This window comes from Pleurodeles waltl, chromosome 12 (genome assembly GCF_031143425.1).
Source record: "Pleurodeles waltl isolate 20211129_DDA chromosome 12, aPleWal1.hap1.20221129, whole genome shotgun sequence".
Classification (NCBI taxonomy): domain Eukaryota; kingdom Metazoa; phylum Chordata; class Amphibia; order Caudata; family Salamandridae; genus Pleurodeles; species Pleurodeles waltl.
The window spans coordinates 135,232,366-135,252,816 of NC_090451.1; the positions used below are offsets into that span (position 1 = coordinate 135,232,366).

Below are 20,451 nucleotides of genomic sequence, written 5' to 3' on the forward strand. Positions count from 1 at the left end.
ATTGAACACTTGCTCCTAACATGGTCTCCGTGTCCTACAACATATTTCTTACCTAACTACAGACACTCCTACACATCATGAAAATAACACAACCACATATAGGGTTTGTTCAGAGGAACACCCTCTCCAGTAGTTATCACCACGTTGCATTATAAAGCCTCTACATTTTTGCTAACACATCTGGCAATTAGGCCATGTTGCCTACACAATAACCAAATGACGAAACTAATGAGCTGTTCCGCATTCGCTTCTGAGAAGAAATCGCTTGTTTCTGCTTCAAGTGGGTACCGTTTAGCGGAATGGCTCACAACCAACCTGTGGTGCCAGCCAGAGAGGTAAACAATAATCATAATGTTCAGGATGGTGCAACAAACCACATTTTCTGAGGTATTTTAATGAAAAGGACTTCATTTCACTAAACTACTTTCTGTCTTAAGTCCACCAATTACCCAACCTGTGACCTTATCGAGCTAGGTGGCTCCATCACACTTTGGCTGATATGAACTGCACCTGGTGGGCATATACAGACTGCCCACAACTTAATTACTGATATGAATCTAATACTTTGTGCTGCCTTTTGTGTTTTAGGAGAACACTTGGGTGCAGGGATCACATGTGTTGGGTTACCAGCAACTGATGTTTCATATTGCATTTCTACTGACTTTGGGATGATTCCCACGGCATTACAGCTATGTTTTATTGATTATATTGTTACTTTCCCTTAGTTATTCTGCCAATGTATGAACACCTAGAAAGAAATATAATTTGTATTCTATTTTCTAACTGATCTGTGACCTGTGAATTATCTACATTAGGAAATGTTAAACAATCAATAGGCGACCTATTACTTGATGATATAGCAAGGATTTGGTTATTCAAATACATTATATGTCCTTGTTTTATTGATGTAGCAGGAAATCCACAATAAATCTGACAGCTCTTGAAACATTTCAATTCAAAGGCAGTGTTACAGTTCACCTAACCATTTGGAATGTGTCCAACACAAAAGAAATACAACAACAACAAACACATCTCACCAATCACAAGGTTAACAATGAGGAGGGGTCCAGTGATAAAGCATGCCTACTTTTTGGCTGAGGGCCTTCTTTTATACGAAAAATCCCCGAAACTATTACAGAGAAAAAACATAGATCTGAGAATTTTTAAGCCACTCATCTGTGGCCATATCCTCCCTATCTCTTTTGTGTGCATGGCTTAGTGTAGGGAACCAGGTGGTTAAGCTGTGGAAGATGAATACCTCATGATTAATGTTACTATGGCTAAGCTCCCACAAAGCTAACTCAATATTTTTCATATTGAGTAACCAGAGTTCTTTCATGAATCCCTGGTTTTCTTGTATCTGCTTGGCATATGAAGCAACAATTTTATCAGAGAAAATTTCATATGGCACATATTCAATGATACCAAAACACCATCGCAGTTAATAACCTAAAAATCCCAAAAATGGTGTTTCAAAGATAATATGATGATTAAAAGGGCACCAAAATAAATAAACAATCAGATGTAAAAAACATAAAAGACAGTGGGGTGCAGGTAAGGGCACCAAGGCACTCTGTGGTAATCCAGCACATTCAGATATACGCTGTTTGTTCATTTTAGTCAAAGGTTATGGAGGACTGTAATCCATCCAGTCGATGACAAGTGAGGCCAGAGAAGGGGTCTTGGTGGTTCACTATCAAAAGATTTACCCTTTCACTTCAAAACCTTTAATGGTTTGCCCGAGCACGGCTCCACAAGGCTGAATACCTCTTTTTTTTAGCAGACCTGCAGCAGCTTCGAACTTCGCAGTCAACATCCCAGAGCACTACAAACCAGGGAAGTATAGACAACAAGGTCACATCTTTTTTGGGCTGTCTTGGTATTTTATCCCTTTTCTTCATCTGCCAAAACCTGGAGTAATAGTTGCTAGAACTCTCATTGTGCTTCAAAAAGGCTGCCTTCTGGAAAGTCTTTGTAAACACTCAAGCATTGATACAAGTAGTTCTCATAACTACCTGTCAGGTCCAGAGCCTAAAGTGCCATTGCAACTAGTTTGTTGGTTTTCTTCAAGACAAACACAGCTCTCTTGATCTCCAGATTCTCATTCACGTTTTTACTTTTGCACTTGTGGAATGGTCGTGGACATGTACTCCAAACCCAGAGATTCAGGATAAAGTCGGAGATATGTCTCTCCGCAATCCTCAATTTAGCAGATGGGAATTTACAGAGGGTAATCTCTTTTCTCTTGGTTATTTCTCTAGCAATTTTAAGGCTTACATCAGTTTTAAAAATGCAAATTTAGCTGTTATTAGTCAAATTAAAGTTATTTTTTCTCCACTTCCTAAATTGTACCATGGTGTGACTAGGCCTGGGAGCAGTTTAAACAATGCTGGTGTAATTCACATAATTTGGGGAATTTTGCACTATGCTGGTTGTGCAAAATCATGAAATTAGGCTACTTAACATGATTATGCAGTTAACTGTAAAATGTTACTGCGAAAGCATGAATCATTGTAAAACTTTACCTTGAACACAAGAACGCGAGCAACTATTTTGTTGTATTGTTTTTACTGCTAAAATCTTTAAAATGCACATTAAAATATAACATGAAATGATAGTTTTGTATTTCACATAATTATTCCTAATTTCCCAAACGTTTTCCAAAATCTTGTGCAATTATTTGAAAGAAAATTATGCTAATTGTGCATACATCTTGACAATTGCGTAAGATTAATTGTTTATACATTGATTACTACACCCAGTATATGAGGAACATAGGACGGCTGCATCTAACTTTACTGCTTAGTGTAAAGACTGTCCCATCTTGCTTTGTGCAACTGCCAGTCAGGATGGCAGCCCCAAACATCCACAAAACTCTTCTCCATTTCAGCCAAAACTTCACGCTATAGCAGCCCAATCCTGCCTCCAAAGGTACAGAGGCAGTCCCACCCTGCCTAAACTCATTTACACCCAACCGCATGCTAGCAAGGGGTCAAATGAGACTGGAAGTGCCAGTCTTCACAAAAGGAACATGTCACAGCAACTGCTCACCGGTAGCTGACATACCTACATGTGACAGTCAGTCGCGGCTCACATCTTTAATGAGGAGGGGATGGGGGCAGCGTGCCCTGGGATAGGCAGCTCGCCGGAGCGGGTTAAGAAATTATTTAAAATAGAATAAAAACTTAACCGCTCCTCACCGCACCTCTCCTACGTCTCCTCAGGCTGCAGGCAGGCACAGATTCCCAGCCTGCCCTGTAGCCAATCCTGATGTTGAGCGGCATCAGAATTGGCTTGGAGTGCCCTGGCTGGGCGCTCCCAGGCAGATAGGGAGCCTGTGCAGGCTCTGTCCAGCCCAGCGACCATGTTGCTGGGCTGGAGAGAGCCTACAGCGCATGAGTGTTTGGCCGGCCTGAGACAGCCGGCCAAACACATATGCGCTCTGCACTCCCCTCGGTGCTCGTCACCCCCGTGGCCCCACCCCTTTCACCACAAAGGGATAATATACATAGTTTATTATACCTTTGTGCTGAAAAGGTTTACAGATTCTACTGCTAGTGGGGGGGACAATGCTCCTCTGTCCTAATGGAGGAGCCGCCCCTGATGACAGTGCCTTTGCGGAGATCATTCTGCTATTATCTTTTGTAGCTGAGGTAGAAACTATAGTGCTTCAGGGATATTTAGTTGTGCAACAGGTTTTGTAAATAAAAAGTCCAATGTTTTCAGTGTGCACACTTGCTCAAGTATTGCTAAAATGGAGATTGAAGGTTTTTCTTTTCAAAAGTTAATGAAAAGAGAAAGTAAAAATACGCAACTTTAAAATGCAGTCTGCTGCACAGGCATAACACAACATGGGCTTCGAGACACGTATTTGCTTTTGAAATGTAGCTGGGGAACCCTGTTACATTCAGACCTAAACACTATGCAGCAGTGCAAAACATATTTGCACATTTTAAACTGGGTTAGAAAAGTGTTTGTTTAGCATTTCATGGCAAAGCACGTATTTTCTTCCCATTTCAGTCGGAGGCACCAATATCTGTTAAGCACTTATTCGATTTTTCTCTAGATATATGCTGGGGAGAACATATCTAAAGCATGTTTTGATTGAAGATGTGATCCTTAAGCAGCGTACAGTATTTGTATAGTCAAGTCAAGTCAAGTCAAGTCAATGAAGTCTTTATTCGATATTTCATCATAAAAGACATGCTACACGTCATAATACTTATAAAATTATCAATGCTAACGATTATAACAATAAATACAATATTTCATAAAAGCTACTAAGAACGTATTAAATCTATCTAATGCTTCATTTGTTAAATATTTTAACATATTAAAAAAAGAAGTACATTACTTTTAAAAACTCAGTTCTAAAATTCAAGATAATTTACATGTAGCTGTTTTAGTAGTTCAGAACGAATTATCCATGCCCACCCCAGGAATTTGGCCACCCCTATTGCTATAGTAGGTGAAAGATCAGTTTTAAGAATCCTGCAAGCAGTCTCGGCCGATTGAGTGCCCAGACTTTTGCATAGGGGTACCAACCACTTCTTCCTTGGGGCAGCATATAATGGACAGACAAAGAACAAATGGCTCACATTTTCCCGCATTTCAGTACACAATGGGCATTTATCTGGGCCTCCAGTGCCCCAGGTTGAGGTTAAACACCTTAATGGTATTGAGCCCACTCTAACTTGGTGATATAATTAGCGGTCCATAGGTTTTGTAATAACATCCCAGTACTTTTCAATTGCAGAGACATCTTTGTACAAATGATGTTGTGAGGGAACTACCTATAAGGGATGAGTGTCTTATGCCTACCACCCATTCCAAATATAGTTGCTTCAGCTCTTTTTTAGAAGGAAAAGTAGCTGAGTCTGGGTTGTGCCAAAGGGCACCTAGACCCATGGCACAAAGGGTGGTTCTAACACCCTTAAACCAACCAATCTTATCGGATCCTAGGGTGTCCCTTACCTCGAGGCATGCTTTCGCATATAATAACAGCTCTGGGGTAGACCACAACCTCCGCCAGAAGGCCAAGGGCCGAAATCTGGCTTGATCTTCCACCGGTTGGAGCCCAAGGTCATAAAGAAGCGGGATGCGTGGGGATGACCTCGGAAGACCAACCGCCCCTCTTGTAAATCTGTTTTGGGCCAGCATCAGTCGGTCCAGATTGCTATAACCCCAAAGCTCTGCCCCATACAAAACTGAGGGAAGTATTTTTGACCCATAGATTTCCATAAGTGGGGACATCGGGCGGGTAAATGATCTTTTATATTCCTTAAGAAGGGCACCGCCTAGTTGAACATGTTTAAGTGCTTGGATATTAATCTGGGGTTTCCAACTAAAATTATCACTAAAATGCACACCCAGATATGTAAATTCATTAGTTTGCTCAAGAATAGCACCACCCATTTTAACCCTTGCCACAGTTTGTGTTCGACCTCTTAGTACCATGAATTTTGTTTTAGAAACATTTACTTCTAGCTCATGCTCGTCACAAAATAACTCAAATCTGAGTAGGGCCTGCTGGAGCCCTTGCCTTGTCTTTGATAATAACAAGGTATCATCCGCGAACATGAGCAATGGTACTTTCATTCCCGCTATCTGGGGGGCATCCGTGGGATGTGTTGCAAAATATTTGGTAACCCCGTTAATAAACAGGGAAAACAAAGTGGGAGCCAGAACACATCCTTGTCTAACACCTTTCAAAACATGGAACCTGTCCGTAACCTCGCCAGGCTTACCCCAGCGGACTTGGGCATAAGTGTATGCATAAAGATTCATTAAGAGTCGCACTAGAGCCCTGGGCATTCCCTGTTCCAGTATGCAATCCCATAATTTAGTCCTAGGGACCAAGTCGAATGCAGATCTTAGATCCACAAAAGCTGCATACAACTTGCCCTTACCCAAAAAAACTGTTTTCCAATATAAAAGGGCAAAACGAAAGGCTTGATCAAGGGTGCTTACATGAGGTCTAAAACCCGCCTGCAACGGAGTCAAAATATCTGAGTCTGTTATCCATTCCTGTATCCTCCCTAAAATGAGGCGCGCTATGATTTTTTGGATCGCATCAATAAGGCTGATAGGCCGGTAATTTGAAGGAACTGAGCGATCGCCTTTCTTGTATATAGGAAGGATTTCTGCCCCAAACCATGAGTCAGGAATTTTAGCGCCTGCTGCAACTGCATTCACCAGGTGAAGTATATAAGGTACCCACAGGTCCTGGTCTTCCAAAAAAATGTCAGCTGGAATACCATCTGGGCCAGGGGCCCTCCCTTTGGGAATGTTTTGCAGGCAATTGATAACTTCAGTAACTGAGAATATTAACGGCTCGACGGGCTCAAGACAGTAGGGTATAGTCACTTCTACTGTATGACACTTAAACTGATCCTCAAAAAATTTTACCCACTGATGACTAGAGACAGATGCTGGGCTATAGTGGGCGTCCTGTGAGATACCCCATTTTATGAGGAACCAAAACTGTTGCATATTGCGTTTACCACAGGCTTCTGACAGCATAAGCCAGCGTTCCTCGTCCCACTTTTATTTTGCTTTGCGTTTTACCTCATTATAGAGTTTTCTACAAGATCTAATCTGGCTATGATTTTTGTTTTTAATAGCCTCAAAGAGAACTCTTTTTGTCTTGCTACACTCTTTATCAAACCAGGTAGGGGATGAGTATTTCTTGGTCCTAGGTTGTTTAGGGATAAATTTGATGAACAACTTTTTAAGTTCCTGAAACAAGTCAGAATGGGTACGTATAAGTGCGCTGTTAATCTCGTCTTGTGAGCCACAATTGTTTAAAAGCTCCACAGAACTAGACACTAAGGTTCTTATCGCCCTGCGGGCCCCAGCGTCCACAACTATTTTGGGCCAGTGTACCCTGCGCGTATCATTGCTCACAATGACCACTTTTTCAGTTATATTAGGACCACTGCCCTCAGACCTCTGAAAGCTGGAATCCCTTAAGGTCAAAACCAGCGGGTCATGATCGCTCTCTGGCCGTTCCATAACTAGCATATCAACAACTGCAAACCACTGCCTCACATCGACCAAAATATAGTTGATACGACTACTGTGTCTGCCGTTGTTGAACGTATGCCTGCCCTTCCTATCTGACTTGACCCTTCCATTAACAGCTCTTAGACCCATATCCAGGCATAGCCCCTTAATGTATGTGGCTGAGCTCGACCACTTAGCAATCGGGGGTATCTCGAGTTGGGGAATACCCCAGGATAGATCCTCATCCTCAGTGAGCGGGCCGTCCTCAATACCCAAAGGCTCAAAACAAGTATTAAAATCCCCCATCACAATCTTGTGGCCATCGGTCGTTGTTCCTGATAGAATGTCATCCAACAGGAGGAGGGTCGGAGAAACCCATCCTCCCTGGAGGCCCCTGACATAAATATTAACCAACAGGATGTTTGTACCTTGGTTGGACTTTATCTTTAAGGCAATTATGTCTGGACTATCAATTGTCACTTCTTCAACTCTTACACCCGCACTTTGGCGGACCCAAATTGTAAGACCTCCAACAGGACGCCCTTTCTGGCCTCTAATTGCTGGCTTGCTAAAGTTCAGATACCCCACCCGAAATATCGGTGTGATAGCCCATGTTTCCTGGAATGCAATTATGTCGCCCTGATCTATGAAGTCCCTCCAATCAGGAATACACTGGCTGGACTCCAGACCGGCTATATTCCAGGATATATACCTTGATAACATATCAACAGGCTCAGCTAAAGCAGAGGGTGAGTCCGTACTAAAATTGGGTAATGCAGACAATGTACCAACAGGGGTAGTGATAGGATTATTACTTTGATCTGTGGTAATAGCCTTCCAACTTATATCTTCTATGTGGGGGGATTTCAATGAAGTTAAATTAACTATTTCTTCTCTACCGATGAGTCAATCTTTCTCATCTAGGCAGGATAACGGCCCGTATCTCCCGGCAGTAATCAAGGGTTCAATGCTTTCTGGTGCGAACCAACCCCTGGGAGGGTTAATGACATTTTTGTTAATCTGGGAAGGCACCTTCACCTTGTGATACACCGTAGGATAAAAATCTGGTAGTTCCCACGTGACTATTGGTCCATCTGCAAGTTGCGGGCACCAGCCTCTCAAAAATGGGACCACATTAGTACTCCTAAAATTAACTATTACCAGATCACCTGGGATATCTTTAATCATGTGGCCAAGCCAACCCACCCTTCTCACATTTAAGATTTTACCATCAATGGTAGGGGGGAGGGGTCTATTTTTAGTAAGCCAGAAGGCTACTTTGTTTTTTAAGTCATTGTAACCTTCTTTTTTACCTGTGCTAAGTTCTGGGACTCCTGACAATATACATACAAATGGAGCGGCCTCCGGTGGGAGATCAATCCTAACATTATAATTATTGTTGTGCTCACTTGCTTCCTTATGAACTCGAGTTGGTTGAGGCCTACCCTCTAGGGACCCTCGAATCACTTCGGGTTCCCTAAGTATAGTGGGCTCCGCCTCCAAACTTGTTTCGTTACATGGGGCTTTATGTCTTGAACTGCTGCCCGCGAGTATTGCCTGCTCAACACAATTTCCAGATGGTAAATCTAGAGGTACCGTTAGTACATCTGCTGGTATCGATGTTGCTTGTACCCTCAGGCTATGAACATCTTTGGTAAGTACTTCAATTTTCAGCAATAATGTGCTAAAAATTTCAGCCATTTTTGTCACTAACTTATCCTCTACTGCTGCCAGTATATTTTCTATATACTGCCTGTTATGACAGCAACCCACTGGCTTATCAAATCCCCGTCTAATCCTTTTGTTTTAATAGTATGGGTTTTTGCTTCGAGGGGCTTTCGAGAATTGCTGACCTTCCCCACTCCTCTTTTGCCCAACGACTTTCTACAAGCCCTAACTGCTCTTGCTGGTTGGGGGGGAGTCTCTGCCATAACCACGGGGCTAGATGGGCTCTCGCCAATTATACCCGTTGAGTCTAAGGGATTAGAATGTATCTGTGCCTCGATTAGTATCATATCCTTATCAATGTTGGCACCCAGATCCTCAAAAGTAGACACTGTGGGCCTGATTCTAACTTTGGAGGACGGTGTTAAACCGTCCCAAAAGTGGCGGATATACCACCTACCGTATTACGAGTCCATTATATCCTATGGAACTCGTAATACGGTAGGTGGTATATCCGCCAGTTTTGGGACGGTTTAACACCGTCCTCCAAAGTTAGAATCAGGCCCTATATGTGGGGAGGAACTAGGGAGTGTCTGAACGGGGGAACCTCCTTTCCCTAGGGAAACTCTGCGATCGCTATTGATCTTTTTAACCACCTTAACCAGGTAGTTATCAAGCATAGTAGCCCCTAGATTTTTGGCGGAGTTATTACAGTTAGCCATCATAGGTTGGTTGCAGTAAGTACCACCAGCTATAATTCAGCAAAACAAAACACAAAACGGTGTAATCAAGAAGTAATACAGCTAATACAGCTAATTTACAGTTTAGGCGGAGTCCCGTGCCCAGTCCAGTCTCTTCAGGCCACAGAGGGCCCGCCCTTTGCCCGGGCTTAGCCCGGCGCCGCCCGCGCGCGTCCCGCGGTGCGGTGTACCTTGTTGCAATTTAAGGGCCCGGGGGGCGTAACAGCACTTTCGCGCCACTTGGCGCACAGGAAACCCAGGGAATTCTGGGTATTGTAGTCCACCCAGCGTGTTTTTAGCAGGCAGCCTACAACGGCGGCGTCCGCGAAGTTGCGGTGGTCCGAGCCGGCAGCCCTGTATCCTGACCTTTAAGAGATTTTGAATTTAATGACCTCTCTTGTGGACTAAGGTCCTCGGAAATGTGTGGGTTCTGATTATAGTGTCCTGGAATCCTGCGCAGCCACGGCCTTTCCGGGTTCCCGAGGAATAATTTTGCTTTCCTCTCCTTTGACCAAGTGCCCGAGAACCTTCTTTTGGCGTTTCTACGACATCTGAAAGGACTCTACAATACTGTCCAATTAAGCGGGGACCTCAGCAGAAGGTCTGGCAGGAAGTAGGTGTCTCCGCTTCTTTCTTAGTTTCTTACACGGGAACTGCCCTTATCAAGAAGATGTCGCGTATGGTGAAGGGGTTTTTCTGTAACCTACAGGGCATATGTCTGAATACTAGAATACTAGAAGGAGCGAACAAGCCTTATCTTCGGATGCAGATTACTAAGTATCATCCAGTGGTAAAACACCAAAAATCTACACTGCTACGGTATGGCGTGTTATAAATGGTGCAGTTTATCGTGAGATGCAGCCAGGGCCTTGCTGGTTATACTTCGTGTCGTGCAGCTGTATGGTTGCAGGAACCTGTTTTACCAGTGCAATGTTCAGATGCAGTTATTTTTGTTCCTTGTTTTTGTTCCTTGTTGCACGTCGTGGCGTGCAATCCTCGGGTGCAGCTGGTTGTATAGTGTGAGGTCTGCGGTCCTCTTTGTTGTACGCTGTGTCGTACAGTTCAGGCTTCTTTCTTCCTTGTTGTGTCGTGCAATTGCCTTTGTACTGTACAGCTAACGCTTTCTTGCTTATTGTTAGTTGTATAGCTCAGTCCTATTTGTTCCTTGCTGTGAGCTGTGCGGCTCACTCCTCCCTCACTCCTCCCTGCTCCTTGCTGTGAAGCTCAATCCTCCTAACTGGGTTGCGAAGCTCAGTCCTCCCTGCTCCTTGCCTTGAAGCTCAGTCCTCCCCGCTCCTCGCTGGGTTGCGAAGGTCAATCCTTGCTGGGTTACGAAACTCGGTCCCCCCTGCTCCTTGCTGTGAAGCTCGGTCCTCCCTGCTCCTTACTGTGCTGTGACGCTCAATTCTCGCTGTTGTGTTGTACAGCTCGGTCCTCGCTGCTCCTCTCTGTGTTGTACAGCTCAGTCCACCCTGCTCCTTGCTGTGCTGTGAAGCTCGGCCCTCCCTGCTCCTCGCTGTGTTACGAAGCTCGGTCCTCCCTGCCCCTCGCTGTGTAGCGCAGCTCCGAACGGCGGCTACTGCTGGTTGTGTTTTCCGCCTTCGGGCGACCCCGAAGTAATTCCCTTCTTTTCTCCACTGAAGCTCGCGTTCACCGTCTGTCCCCTTCAGTGAGCGGCATCCGCGGCTGAGGCACCTGGGAGAGCGCTGTCGCTGAGTCGCCGAGAGCCACCCGGCCAGATATACACATTACAGCTGCAACTTAATCATACAAACAAATTCCTGTGAGGCAGCACATAATTTGGGGGATCTTTAGCAGGCTCCAGTTTCACCACATCTTAAGGTACTAGCTATAAGTGGAAATAAAAAAGGGAATCAAGGCAAAAAGATGATTTCCTGCACTATGCATTTCAAAGTGCAGTTTCTTCTTGATTTCCTGCAAAATGCTTTTGAGAAGAGCTACTGAATATCATTCAAGAATAGACCCTTTAGTCAACCCTTTTGGTGAAGGGCTGATGACTGAGCAAGTATGGTGTTCAGTGGTCACGGAGTAATGTACATAGGGTCTGGCAACAGGCAAGGCACTGAGGCAAACACACTGTTGTGCATTGCTGAAGGTAGCGGGGATTGACCAGTCCCGGGTCATTGGATGCAGCATCTCGCTGCAGGCAAGGTGCCCTGGCCTATCTTGTGTTCACGGCCGAAGGCTGTGCATAGCAGGGGTTAGCTGCTCCTGGTGAGTTGGTTACAGGCCCTGCAACCAACACCTCAGACAAAGGCTCATGCACAGCATTTTTGGCAGCTTCCAAGGGAGATGGGCACAAATTGCCTAAGGGGGTTGTGCATATTCTCAAGAATATGATCCGAAAACCACAGAAATTCAATGAAGAACAAAAGGGTAAAGTGACATTATGGTGAGGTTAAATAATAACATCTTAGCTTACCTAAAATAAATTAGGTGAAAAAACAGATGTTAGTGACATTATAGTTAGGTGGTGAAATAAGAACTAACATATAAATATCTAAAAAAAACTGAAATTTGCCAGCTACAGTTTAGTGAGGTAACTGTAACTTGTGCACCATCATGTACTTCTTGCGACTTAGTATACTATATCACTCACAACATATTAAATTATCTTGACACTGTGTCCCATTCCGTCCTTCTGGAAAGACTAACGTCATTAGGACTGCAGGGCACAGCGCTATCTTGGATGTCTTTGCTCCTTGAAGACCACTCATTTTGGTATTCTAAGGCAATGCTAGATCAGAACCACATGCCCTAAATTGCCGCATTCGTGAGGGCTTGGGTTTGAGTCTGATGCTCTTTATTATATACCTATGCCCCCCTCGCAGAGGTGGTGGAAAGCTGTGGTCTAACTTTGTTCTCATATGCAGATATTCAGATCATCTTTGCTTTGTCATCTGCACAGGGAAATAGCACCGGGACCCTGAACTTTTACTTGGGCATGATCTCCACACTGTCCAGAGGCTCTGGGCAGCCTTCTGGGTTTGTCATCTAAGGTCAAGAACCTTGGCTTCTGGCTGAACGTGAGGCTAACTATGAAGTGGCAAGTAGCCAAGGTGGCTCCTACCTGCTTCACTGTATTGAGGTCAGTAAAAAAGATTATTGTCATAAAACCACTCTCTGCCCAAAAACAGTGTTTCAAGCTCTGATCTTGTTGAGAACTGACTGCAGGAATATCCTGTAGTTGGGGACAGAGAAGGCAGTTATTCAGCACCTACAAGTAATCCAAAATGCTGCAGCCAAGCTGCTCTTTTGCCTCCCAAAATATGCATCACTGTCAAAGCTGCTCCAAGAGTTTCACTGGTTGACCGTGGAGAGACAAATACAGTTCAAAACCGTGTGCCATATGCACAGGGCTAGATTTGGACTAGCCCCAAGATACATCCAAAATCTGGTGGCGCCTTACCAGCCCGCTCATATGTCCTGGTCATCAAACCAGTCCCTCTGTAAATTGTCTAGCATATTTCTAGTGCACATGGGGGGCTGTTGATTCTTGTACCTTGGCCCAAAGCTATGGAACAATCTTCTAGAATCATTTCAAGGTTGCCCCTCTCTCACTGAGTTTCGCAGAGGATTGAAGACCTGGTTGTTTTAACTTGGGTGCTGATGTCACTCTTCCTGGGTCTAGTGACAGGTAATCCCAAGGAAGTCTATGGGCATAAGACCCCCGTGATGCACCCCAAAAATAGTGGTGCACTTGCTGAGCACGGGGGCATGTATCCCACTTTAATAAAAGCATCTTTGGGTGCTTTTGTTAAGTTGCACATGGTTACCATCGACTTGGAGTTGATGGAAACTCAATTTTCTAAAAGTCCAATTCGCAATTAGGAAATGCTTTTTACATATGCATAGGAATCGTAAATAGGTAATCACTATTTGCGATTTCCTATTTAGAGGATCCCAATTTGTGACTGCTTAAGGGGCTTTGTACATCAGAAAAAGACAATTTAGCATTTCTTAATGGCCCGAAATAGTGATTTGGTTTGTTGAGAAATACTAAATGGCTTCGTACATCGGGCCCACAGCGTACATTGAGTATCTGTCAAGTCCCCCACATTTTGTAGATTTTGCTTTCTTTTTACTGGAGTTCATCCACATAACAAACTAAGGCGGTCATTCTGACCGCGGCGGGCGGCGGTCGCCGCCCGCCATTCGGTTACCGCCGAATTACCGCACCGCGGTCAAAAGACCGCGGCGGTCATTCCAACTTTCCCGCTGGGCCGGCGGGAGACCGCCAAAGGGCCGTCCGCCGGCCCAGCGGGAAAGCCCCTGCAACGTGGATGGAGCCGGCGGAGTTGCAGGGGTGCGACGGGTGCAGTGGCACCCGTCGCGATTTTCACTGTCTGCAAAGCAGACAGTGAAAATCTTTGTGGGGCCCTGCTAGGGGGCCCCTGCACTGCCCATGCCAGTGGCATGGGCAGTGCAGGGGCCCCCAGGGGCCCCACGGCACCCGTTCCTGACATCCTGGTTCTGCCGGTGGACACCGCCAGAAACAGGCTGGCGGGAAGGGGGTCGGAATCCCCATGGCGGTGCTGCAAGCAGCGCCGCCATGGCGGATTCCCTGGGCCAGGGGAAAACCGGCGTGAAACCGCCGGTTCCCCTTTTCTGACCGCGGCTTTACCGCCGCGGTCAGAATAGCCCAGGAAGCACCGCCAGCCTGTTGGCGGTGCTTCCGCCGCCCTCCGCCATGGCGGTCATGGACCGCCAGGGTCAGAATGACCCCCTAAATGTTTCTATAGACTTTAATGGAATACCCCACTTTTTAAACCTTGAACACCTTCCACAAAAATAGTTAATTCTGAGGTCACTCTCCTACAGACTTCGCATGAGCAGCAATATTTAGTCAAGAGGCTGACAGATATGCATTAACCTCTGATAAGACACCTTCAGTCAGCAACTAAGGACACCCCGGAATAGTTTGGTAAACTAGACTTCACACATTCCTGACATGAGCACAAAGGCATACAAACTTAGAGCCATACTTACAACCACAGTGTAAGCCAAACAATCTCTCAGTGGGTCACAATTAAATTATATTTAACAATACACAATGCCTCAAAATCTTCAATGAAGTTGCTATCCTACTGTAGTATACCATCTCTTTATCCCTTTGTTTTTTTAAGTAACTTTCTGTGGCTTTTTTATCATATTCTTGTGCATATGCCCATCCCCCTTGCACTACTTAATATGTGAGGGCATAAGCAGTACATTGCGGGGCTGTGAGTTATAGTTAGAACTGCTAATTATAACTGCTGAATTTCTATGGTTTGTGTGAGTAAATTCAGTATCTAGCTTTAACGGCCCTGTAACCTTTGTTTTTTCAGTAAATTTTTAAGTTTAAAAAAATTCTATTTCCTAACTATAACGTCCCTGTAACCATTGTTTTTTTCAGTTAGTGAATTATTTAGTTTTTTTAAATGAAGAGGAAGGTTGTTCCCCAGCCTGCTCTATGGCCAGGCTTTGGAGCCACCTTTCTACATTATTTGTATGTCACACTAAAGGGGAAAAAGAAGGAGGAGGTAGTTTTAAATTGTTCCAAAAATCAAGGAGAAAGTAGTAAGAAGTATGGGAAAGAAATCTGAAGTGTATGCATCAGTGTGTTGGGCTGTGTCAGTGTATCTGGAAGTGTGTGCTAGTGTGTGTCTGGGTTTGCAAGTGTAGGTATCAATGTGTAAGTGTATGTATCAGTGTGTGCCTGGGTGTGTCAGAGTATGCATCAGTGTGTTCCTGGGTATCTCACTCAATTCATAATTGTCTTTCTGGGTTTTGTTAGTGTGTGCCCAGGTGTTTTAGTGTATAGATTAGTGTGTGCCTAGGTGTGTCACTGTATGCACTGGTGTCTGCCTGGGTATCTCAGTGTATGCATTAGTGTGTGCCTGGTTGTGTTAGTGTATGTCTCAGTTTGTGTCTGTGTGTTTTAGTGCATACAACACTATGGCCCTCATTATTACCCAGGCGGTGAGTAATAAAGTGGCGGTAATACCACCAAGAGACTGACGGCAATTACCGTCAAATTATGACCATGGCAGAGAAAACTCCCATAGACAGCCAATGTACCACACCAACACTGACCACGGCGGTAGCCAAAAACAGCCAGGCGGAAGACAAAGTACCGTCCACCGTATTTTGACCCTGCAATCCACCAGGATTTCCGGGACAGTGGCAACGCCATCAAAAGCCTGGTGGAAACACATCACAGAAGAGCAAGGACTCACCATCGGAGACACAGGGAAGAACAACGTCACCATGGAATCGGAACTTCAAGTCTTCCCGATGCTCATCACTGTCATGCTCCACCTGGAACACCAATGCTGACAAAGACAATGACAGTGACTACAGCCGCCTAGCACACAAGGGAGGGAGGGAGGAAAACGAGAGTGACACACACACAAACAACACACACCTTTCACACACACACACCATACACACAACCAGCTGCAGACGAAAAACATTGGTACACAATACACGGCAGAATAATGCAAGGACAACAAGAATGCAGTAATGAGAATGTATTGATATAAAGAGCTACCAAATGAACCAATTGTATGAAAAACAGATATGTACAAATGTACACAAAGGGCCAATGTCCAGTCCAATGTACTAAGGTCCCACATGGCCACAGGGCACAGTCCAAGGCCCAACTCGAATCCTGATCTCAACCGGATAGAACTCTGCAGGGACATCAGTTTGCAAGTGTGCAGGCCCCTCAGGGGGATGAGGGGTGGGGGGCACCTCCGCTGAATATGGGAACAAGCCCACTGGTTCTGGAGGGGGCTCCATGCCCATTTCTCTCTGCTGGGCAGTGCAAGGCCACAGTCTCTGGAATGGGTGACTTTCCAACTGGCTCTGGAGGGGGCTCCATGCCCAGTTCTCTCTGCTGGGGAGTGCAAGGTCACAATCTCTCAGGTGTCAAACATGCCCACTGCTTCTGGAGGGGAGCACCTTGAACAGCAGTCCTTAGAGGGTGGCCTACATGGCTTCCGCTGGTGGTGATGGCTGCACTGTGTCATTTGGAGGTGAGGGCTTCACAGTGTCAGCAGGTGAAGGTGCCTCCTGGGCAGACTCTGTTGGAGGTGAGGGCTGCACCGTGTTGGCAGGATAGGTGCCTCCTAGGTAGGCTCTGCTGGAGGTGAGGGATGCACTTCCTCAGCTGGCAGTGATGGCCCATGACCACTGGTGGTGGTGTCACCCTGACAGCCTCTGCTGGAGTCAAGGGCTTCTTCCCCTTCATGGCAGGAGGCGTTGGATCCTTACCCTTCCTGGCAGGGGTTGAGGACTTCTTCCCCTTCATTACAGGATGTGTGGTCTCCTAAGCCTTCCGGGCAGGCGTTGAGGGCTTCTTCCCCTTCATGGCCAGAGGTGTGGGTTCCTTCCCCTTAATGGCAGGAGGTGTGGGATCCTTTACCTCCCTGGCTGGTGGAGTGGGATCCTTCACTGACTTGCCACCATGACTAGGTGGTGCCACCACTGTCCGCATGGATTGTTTGGCTGAGGTGCTGGGCTGGGTCGTTGGGACCCTGCTCTTACGGGCAGGACAGGGGGAGGTAAGAAGTCAGGTTAGGCAAGGAAAATCCTCTTAGGGAAGGTGGGCGGGATGAGGGAGGAGGGATGGGAGTGAAAGTTGAGGGAGTGGTCGTTGGAGGTGTATGTCTGCAGGACGTGGGTGCAGGTGCATGGGCAGTGTGCTGATGTGAGGTAGATGGCTGTTGGGTGTGTGAGTGCTTGCGCTTGTGTCCTTTAGAAGGGGGGGACATGCAGGATGTGGGAGGACACAGGGGACGCGTGCATGGATGTTGTGGCGGTGTCTGCTAGTGAGGTGTGTGTGCTGCTAGGTGGGGTGTTGCTGGTGGGTGATGTTGATGCAGTGCATGCAGGTGTGATTGTGGACGAGACTGTGAGGGAGATGGAGGAGGAGGAGGAGGGGGACAGTGGAGGCAGTGGATGTGGTTGTGTCTTCAACTGTCTGGTGTTTGGTGAGTGCTTGTGGGATGAAGTGTGGTGCCTGTGTTTGACTGTGCCACTCTTGTGTGTTGTCATGTGTGCATGCTCATCTGTATGTTTGCATGGGATGTGTTGGGGTTGGGGAGACTGGGACTGGGAAGTAGTAGTTGAAGGGGGGACAGTAGGAACAGGGACAATGGCTGCCATCAGAGAGGAGGCCGGAGCCTGAATTGATCTCTGTTGGGCCGCCAATCCACTGTGAATGCCCTCCAGGAATGCATTGCATTGCTGCGTCTGGGATGCCAGCCCCTTGATGGCATTTACTATGGTTGACTGCCCTCCAGAGATGGATCTCAGGAGGTCAATAGCCTCCTTACTCAGGGCAGTAGGGCTGACTGGGGCAGGGCCTGAGTTGCCTAGGGCGAAGGAGATGCCCACCCTTCTGGGTGAGCAGGCATGGGCAACTTGCTGAGGGGCTACTGGGAGGGCAGGTCTGGTAGGGGTCGTGGCGGCTATACCTGCAGCTGGGGTGGTCACAAAGGTGTCTGCCACCACCAGGGATCTTCCATCGGAGGAGGTATCTGAGTCAGTGGTATCAGCTCCTCTCCCTGTTGTGGTTCTCAGTGGACTCTGCCTCCAGGGTCATGTGGGATGCAGCTCCCTCTGTCGCCAGTACACCTGCCCCTCCACCAGATGATTCTAATGCGCACACGGACAGGATGGCAGAAGAAAAAATGGGGGGAGAGAGAGAAAGGCAACACACAGGGATCAGGCTTGAGCACTATGCATTGCACTGCCATCAGTTTGGCTAGATGCCACGACAAGGTGATGGCCACACACCGGCAACTGCACCCCTCCTGGTACCCACAAAGCCCTGGCCCTGGCCTGGTCAGTGCATTGCTCTGCCTCCCGTAAGTAGAGCCCGTTCCCTGGCTCCTCTGAACTCCTGACCCCTGTCAGGAGTTCGAGGCCCTCCTCCACCCGCAGGCTTCTGCCTGCGCCTCATCCCTGGTGTCTAGTGGGAGAGGTCTGCTTTCCTACTAGGTTACCTTCTGCCTCTCTCCTCCTTTTGCTTTGCTTTGCTCTCTGCTCTGCTTCACTACTGTCCCTTAGTGCTCCTTTACCTCGTTTCTCTCTCACTCCACTCTCTCTCTCTCTCTCTCTCTCTCTCTCTCTCTCACTTTTGCTCTCCCCCTCACTCTCACCCCCACTGCTGCTGCCCCTGTGGCCTCACCCCTTTTTTCATGCAGTTTTTCATCCCCCAGCTGTCCTTTTCTCACCCCCACCTTCCTACTTAATGGTGCGTCAAATGCAAGCCTGTCTGTGCCTCTCCGTGACAGGACAACACCCAGCGCTAGAACCCCTCGCTCCCGTCCCCCCACCGCCGCCACCTACGTCTTCACTACCATGCCACCACCCTCTGAGCCCTCAACACCGGCTGTTCTCCTGCCTGCCTTCAAGCCTCCCTGCAGACCTCCCGCAACCCTTGTCCTTCTAGAACTGCACCTTCACCAGCCTCCACGCCAGAGACCCATCCACCAAGGCAGGACGCAACTATCTCAGATGTATCCTCCTCAACACCCACTCCATCCACAAGCATGCAGTAGAGCTATGGATTCTACTCGACTCAGCCTCCCCAGGCGTCGTCTTTCTGACTGAGACCTGGTTGAACCGCTCCTCAGCACCTGACATTGCAATAACCATCATGGATGGCTACAAGATCACCCGCAAAGACCACTCCAACAAACCAGTAGGAGGCACCGCCATCATCCGCAAGAACACCCTTGGGATCACGACCAACACCGAAGACACCCTCAGCACCACTGAACACCTGCACTTCTAAATCCACATTGACCCAAACACCACCCTCCGAGGGATCCTCGTCTACAGGCCCCCCGGCGCAGGACAGCAGTTCAGCGACTCCATTACCGACATCATCAGCACGCACGCTCTCACATCCACTGATTACATACTCCTTGGAGACTTAAACTTCCACCTTGAGAACACCAACGACAACAACACCGCCACCCAGCTCGACAACCTCTCCAACCTCAGCCTCAAGCAGCTCATCACGACACCAACCCACTCCGCAGGACACACACTCTACCCTATTTTCTCCCCCAGCAATCACGTCTCTTTCAGCCACACCACCGAACTCCACTGGACAGACAACCGCTGCATCCACTTCTCCTTCAAGAAACCCACAACACACCAACACCCACAACGGATCCCTCACCGCAGTTAGAACAAGGTCACCGAAGACAAACTTATCGCAACCCTCTCCCAGAACCCACCAATCAACACCACCAACACTGATGCAGCTGCCCGCAACTTCAGGCAATGGGTCAACACCTTTGCCAATACTCTTGCCCCAATCAAGAATCCCTCCAACAGACGCACCAACAAAAAGGCCTTCTGGTTTACTGCCGACCTCCACGAATCTAAGGAAAGCTTCCAAAGACTCGAATGAAAGTGGCGCCAAGATCAGACTCTGAACAACCTCACAGCCTTCAAAACGCCATCCGCAAACACCACCAATTTATCCAAGCCGCCAAGAGAACCGCCTTCAAAGACCGAATCAACAACGCACACAGCCACAAGAGCTTTTCAATGTCGTGAAGGAACTCTCTAACCCCAGCTCCAATGCCAATGACATCCCACCATCCCATGACCTCTGCAACTCCCTAGCCTCCTACTCCACCACAAGATTGCAGACATCCACAAAAGCTTCAACACCCAGAACCCCCCGGCAACAACCAACATCACAGATTCACCTCCGACCAACCTCCTGCTTTCCTGGGCCCCCGTCAACGACAACAACACCATTGAAACCATGAACACCATCCACTCCGGCTCTCCATCTAAGCCCTGCCCTCACCACATCTTCAACAAAGCAAGCTCCGTCATCGCACCCCAACTACGGAAGATCATCAATAGCTCCTTCGAGTCTGCCACCTTCCCAGAGAGCTGGAAACACATCGAGATCAACGCCCTCCTCAAAAAACCCAAGTCTGACCCAAAGGTCCTCAAGAACTTCCGGCCTATATCCCTGCTCCCCTTCCCGGCAAAAGTCATA

At 47.1% G+C, this 20,451-nt stretch overlaps 1 protein-coding gene across 1 annotated transcript in view; it reads left to right on the forward strand.

Moving 5' to 3' along the window:
* The window catches only part of LOC138268101 (hydroperoxide isomerase ALOXE3-like), a 343,013-nt gene that overhangs the window by 62,650 nt on the left and 259,912 nt on the right, over positions 1-20,451 (forward strand). The window lies entirely within an intron of this gene.